We start from the raw sequence: 5,897 nt of genomic DNA on the forward strand, positions 1-5,897 counted from the left end.
GCAACGTCCGATGTGATGTCCGATGTGATCTCAGCCATGCTCACCACACCCCCAGCACATAGGGGAGGGGGGAGAGAGAGAGAGAGAGAGAGAGAGAGAGAGAATAAGGTGGGCAGTTATTATAGAGCAGAGGCATGGGTTTCACTGCCCTTCTCTCCAAACCTGTTCACTGCTCTTGAATAGTCCCCTTAGTTTTGAATTCACACTCTCAGTGAAAGTGCTCTTATACCAACACCATCCACTCAAGTGCATTCACTGGAAGCTCCAAGCCCTCTGTGCGTGTTTATCGTGTGCTGAGCCTCGATGCTGCACTGTGTGGGGAGCAGACAGGTCCTCTGGACTCACTGGTAGTTGGGGGCTGGGGACATCTGTTTTCTTACCAGTTAGCTCTTTCGTTCTTCATTCGAAGGATTAAATTTCCTTTCAAAGTCTTTCACGCCTATAGGGACTAGTTCCCTCTGCTACTCTGGTTTACTGTTGTTTTGTTTTTCTATTTTTTTCCAACCTTTTCTTCCTGCAAAGACAACACATGAAGAAATAATATAAGGAGTCACTGTCCCGGCTTCCCTAGGTGTCCCTCATACTCACCATAAAACGCTGATCCTATGTGTGTCCAAACTTCACCTCTGCCTTCATTCATTTAGTGAAAGAAGCTTCTAGACTGGGTAAATGACTCTTTTTTTAATAAATGGGAAAGTTGGACTCTTGCTTCTAGCCATGAGGTGTAGCCAGTACTGAACTTGCCCACCTACCATGAACAACTAGAAAACTGGACAAAGTATAGGAAACAAATGTTTTTAGACATCGGACCAGGGTCATTGCAGGATTCTGAGAGAAGGAAAGCAAATCAGGTGAACTCCTCTGATGTCACCACATACCCCGATTCTGGACCACGGCACAGGGAGAGGAATCCCCAGCATTCCTCCTTGAGCCAAGGTCTCCTCGAGCTGAGGAGCAGAGATCGGGGGTCAGGGAGGCCAAGGAGAGGGATGGGGTGGAATGAGCCACACAGAAGAACTGCCCTTTGAGAGCTTCCCCTCCCGTCTTGAGTCTTTGGTTGAAAACTGCACTGTGCATGCATAGGATCAACTCTCCAAGGTCAAGGAAAGAACCACTATTGGAATTTGTAAGTTTCACAATTTCCAGAGCTCACACAGTTCCCATCAGTCAAGTGGAGAGACCTTGTTGCATAAACAGAGCACGCAGAAAAGAACTCAGAAAGGTCATGCTTTAGTCATAGACAAAACTAGCCCAACAATAAAAGCTAGTTTAAACCTGTCATTACAAAAAAAAAAAAAAAAAAAACACGTTAAAAACAAGACTCAAAAAGATCAATCTGATTAAAAATTAATTTAACTGCCTGCCAAAAAAAAAAAGAAAGCCCCAAAAAACCCGCAATAGTATTAAAGGAAGACAAAAAAATCTGGACACTCAAGAATGTAATATTCACAATGTCTAATATGCCATCAAAATTTACTAGACAAGTGAAGATGTGAAAGATGCAACATGGAGCTGGGATAAAAACCAGTCATAGAGGCAGACCCAGGAAAGATATAGATGATGGAGAGATAATGGACTTAGCCAAGAAAGACTTTGTTTTCTAAAACAGTCTCCTACCCTCAAGAATTTTAAAGATAATAAGAACCTAATGAAGAGAGAAATTGAAGGTAGAACCAAAGGAAACTGCTAAACTGGATAATATAATATCTGAAATAATAAAAATTCTCCATACCTTTGCCAATCCATGGGAACTATCATGATTTTTTAAAAAATATTTTAATATGAAAATAATTCAAACATACGCAAAAATATAGAGAAGAGGATAATGAACTCCCAATATCCATCCCCCATTTCAACAATCCCCCAATGTTCTTTGAGTTTCATCTGTCCTTCCCAAACTCTTTTTGTTTTTTTCTGGGGCAATTAAAACAATTTTCAGATATCATATCATTTCACTCCCAAATACTCCAGTGTTCATCTCTAACAAATAAGTGGCCAAAGCTTAAACGCATACACACAATGCCATTACCACACCCCAAAGATTAGCAATAATTTCTTCCTGTTGCCTGTGAACCAATCCCTCCTCCGTTTTTCCTGATTGCCTCAGGGAGTTGGGATTGGCCATTTTGGTGCATTTGCTCCTCTCATCGCTTTTAGCTGAAACGTCTCTTAATTCTCTTGCCGTCTCCTCTGGTTTTCCCAGGGCAGGTATTTGTTGGAAACAATCCAGTGATTTTCCAGGTCATTTTCCCGAGAGAATGTCTCACTTCATTGAGGAGTTCTTTATTTTTTATTTTATTTAAAAATAAAAATATATTTATATGTATATTTTATTGATTTCAGAGAGGAAGGGAAAGGTAGAGAGATAGAAACATAAATGATGAGAGAGAATCATTGATTGCCTGCCTCCTGCACACCCCCTACTGGGGATCAAGCCTGCAACCCATGCATGTGCCCTAACAGGGAATCAAACCGTGACCTCCTGTTTCATAGGTCGATGCTCAACTACTGGGCTACTGAGGAGTTCTCTACATTTCTTCTAAGCCTCCTATTTCCTGTGCGTCGGTAGTTAGATCTAGAGCAAGCATGTCAAACTCGCGGCCGGTGGGCCGCATGCCTCGTTTATTTAAACTCGCGGCATACCGGCTGCGAGTTTGACATGCTTGGTAGAGGCTCGATTAGGTTCAGGTTGGAGGTACAGTAATACTGCACAGGCAGTGCTGTGGCTTCCTGTTGTGGAGCTGCAGGAGGCCCATGTCTGGGTGCCCCATCTTCAGTGACATTAAGATGATAGGGATCAGCTGTTGCCAGCCTGATCCACTCATTATAAGGTTCCCCAACAACACTCCACCTCATGGCGTTAGCTCTCCCTTGGAGTTGTAATTTTAAAATGTCTTTGCCAACTCAGTTGCTGATAAATTGGACCTATCTATTCTAGTTGGTCAGTGTTAACTTGTTACTTATTTCTCAAGTCACAGGATTCCTCTCCGATTCATCTGCCCACCTCCTTCCTGGCCAGGCCTCCTCACAGGGTCTCGGTCATCCCTGGTGCACTCCTAGTCGTGCCGGTCTCATCCAGCTCTGTGGATGGCTTGATGCAGAAACTACTGCATGCACAGCCCAGGAATTGCCTCCGCATTGCAGGCCACAGTAGGTACCAGGCACCGGGCCCTGACTCCAGCTCCCCACTGGAACGACTGCTTTGCGTGGCAAGGTCGGCGATGTTTCTGAAGCCGCCGGCTTTACAAGAAAGAGGCCAAGGTCACCGTGAAACCTCCATGGACAGGCTGCACAGCCCCCAATGGCACATCCTTTCTCTACCGTGGCCGGGGCTGCAGAATGGGAGATGGTTAGTGCAACAGTAAGTCCGCTCAATCCTAGTCACTTTTCAACGTCCGGGTCCTCTTCCTAAGACACCCAAGTCCGTGTGGGCTAAGCCATGAGCAGTGTGTGGCACAGACACTGTCCTGAGTCACTGGGGCTTCTCCCCTGCCAAGTGGGGTCATTGGCTTTGGGCCACTCTGTGCTTGTCCACTCTCCCTCCCCTTAGACTGAGTTATTTCCCAAGAAGAGCCAAAGGCTGGAAACAAATACTCCTCGGTGGGGTCAGCCCAGAGGCCACAGAGACACGCCCAGATCTGCCTGAATCCCAGGATGAGCACAGGTCAGCCTGCCCTCGGGAACCTGCCCCCGCCTGCCCAGTAACAGCAATGAGTCGCACCCTCGGAGAGGGGCAGGGTGCCCCCAAAGAATGTTTTTCCAAAAGATGTTATTTTGAAGGCAAACAATGTAAGGACTATTTTCGTAATCCAGGTATCTCTGTGAAAATGTTGAAAATCTCCCTAGGAATTCCTCAGGCAAGAGGCCGACTTGAGAAACGCCGTGGACAGCTGCCCAGCCAGCCCTCCGGGACCACGAAGGACACCCACATGCACGCCGTTCCGTCCCCGCCCCCCGTGAGACTCCGTGGAGCCACAGGCACTGACCAAGGACATGCTTTGGAGTTCGGTGTATTTTTTTAATAGTTTATTGATTTTAGAGAGAGAGGAAGGTGGGGAGTGAGAGGAGGTTGGAGGGGAGCGGGATTCAGGAATGACATCCTTCAGGAGGGAGAGGGAATGTGACCCAGGATCAGACGAGTTTCCCTGTTTGGAGCAAACAAGTTCTTCCCCTCCCAGGGCCCCTGAGCAGGAGCTGAGCCACCTGACCAGCGTTGTCTTCAGCAAGAGGAGCGCCCGTGCCAGGACTTAACACGTCAGCATTGTACACAGACAGCCCAGCTTACCAACCACCCACTCCACCCAGGAGGCAGCTTCCCACCCGGAGGGGTTTGAAAAGCCACAGACCCACCTGTCCCCTCCACCTGCCCCAGACTCCCCAGCATCCTGCCTTTGTCCCATTCTCCTGGGACAGTGGTCGGCAAACTCATTAGTCAACAGAGCCAAATATCAACAGTACAACGATTGAAATTTCTTTTGAGAGCCACATTTTTTAAACTTAAACTATATAGGTAGGTACATTGTTATTAACTTAATTAACGTACTCCTAAAACTTAGGAAGAGCCACGCTCAGGGGGCCAAAGAGCCGCATGTGGCTCGCGAGCCGCAGTTTGCCGACCACGGTCCTGGGAGAAGAAGGCGCCCTCTTTTCCAAGGGGGCTCAGGTGCCATGAGTTAAGCCACTGCCCGTTTGAGGGCGGTGCCACCTGTCTGCCAAGGGCCCCGAGGCTCCCTGGGCCTGCTCAGATGCACCTGCCTCTTCCCCTTCACGAACCCTGAGCTCAGACAGCCGGGCACGCATGCTGCACCTGGAGCTTCCTTCCTGGCCAACTATGGAAACCACAGGGAGGATTTCCAGCTCAGCTCCAATGCTGCCTCCCCTGCCGCCCCTCCCACCTCTCCCCTGCTGCCCCGTGTCTCCCGAGGACTCAGTCACATCCAGTCACTTCTGTGCCCAAAGCAGCCAGGCTCCCAAAGCCCTCTACCGCCCTCCCGGGCCACAGGGCCCTGACACTCCGGAGCAGTGGTTCTCAACCTTCTGGCCCTTTAAATACAGTTCCTCATGTTGTGACCCAACCATAAAATTATTTTCGTTGCTACTTCATAACTGTAATGTTGCTACTGTTATGAATTGTAATGTAAATATCTGATATGCAGGATGGTCTTAGGCGACCCCTGTGAAAGGGTCGTTCGACCGCCACAGGGGTCGCGACCCACAGGTTGAGAACCGCTGCTCCGGAGGGTGAGGGCCAGGAATCGCTCCTAACCCCAGTCACACCCATGCCTCCAAGTTGAGCCCGAGGGACACACCGTTTCACTTTCCTGGAAAACTTCGTGGTTTCTCCAAAAAGTGGACTTCCCCATTGTGGGGAGGCTCCTCACCCTGTGCTGGACACTGATTCCTCCAACAAACTTCTGGAACATTCCTGGGAACGCCCTCCTCAACACCTCCTTCCTCCCTCCTCCGTGGAGCCTCCACAAGTGGGGACTGACCCCTCTACCTCAGGTCTCACCAGCCATGCCCGTCAGTCCTGATGCTGGCGGCCAGGTAGGCCTCCATCCATTCCCTCCGCTCACCCCCTCGTCCCAGGCCCAGGCCCCATTCCCATCCCACCCCCCTGGTGCACTTGCCGCACCCCAGCCCCCTGCAGCCTCGCTGCACCATCTCACAAACGGGAGGAGAGGACACCTCGGGGCTCCCTGGGGAGCTGGGGCAGGAGAGGGAGAGGCTGGTTGAGGTCACTTCCTCCCGGTGGCATTGCCCACTCGCTGCCTCCCACCCCAGAGCCTTTCCCACGGCCAGGGAGGCAGAAAGACGGGGTGGGACCTGGTGTGCTTGGTGTCTACTCATCATCTGGATAGCAGCAAGAAAGAGGGGGGAGGGCCACACGACCACAC

General features: G+C 49.8%; 1 long non-coding RNA gene across 1 annotated transcript; it reads left to right on the plus strand.

The window, feature by feature from the left end:
* The first annotated feature begins 640 nt into the window (after window positions 1–640).
* LOC111827967 lies at window positions 641–4,474 on the plus strand. The gene is made up of 3 exons (XR_002831716.1): window positions 641–665; window positions 2,973–3,349; window positions 3,847–4,474. It is a non-coding gene; the product is annotated as an uncharacterized LOC111827967 (long non-coding RNA).
* The last annotated feature ends 1,423 nt before the right edge of the window (window positions 4,475–5,897 follow it).

The sequence above is a fragment of the Myotis lucifugus genome, unplaced genomic scaffold, assembly GCF_000147115.1.
Source record: "Myotis lucifugus unplaced genomic scaffold, Myoluc2.0 scaffold_3, whole genome shotgun sequence".
NCBI classification, from domain to species: Eukaryota; Metazoa; Chordata; class Mammalia; order Chiroptera; family Vespertilionidae; genus Myotis; species Myotis lucifugus.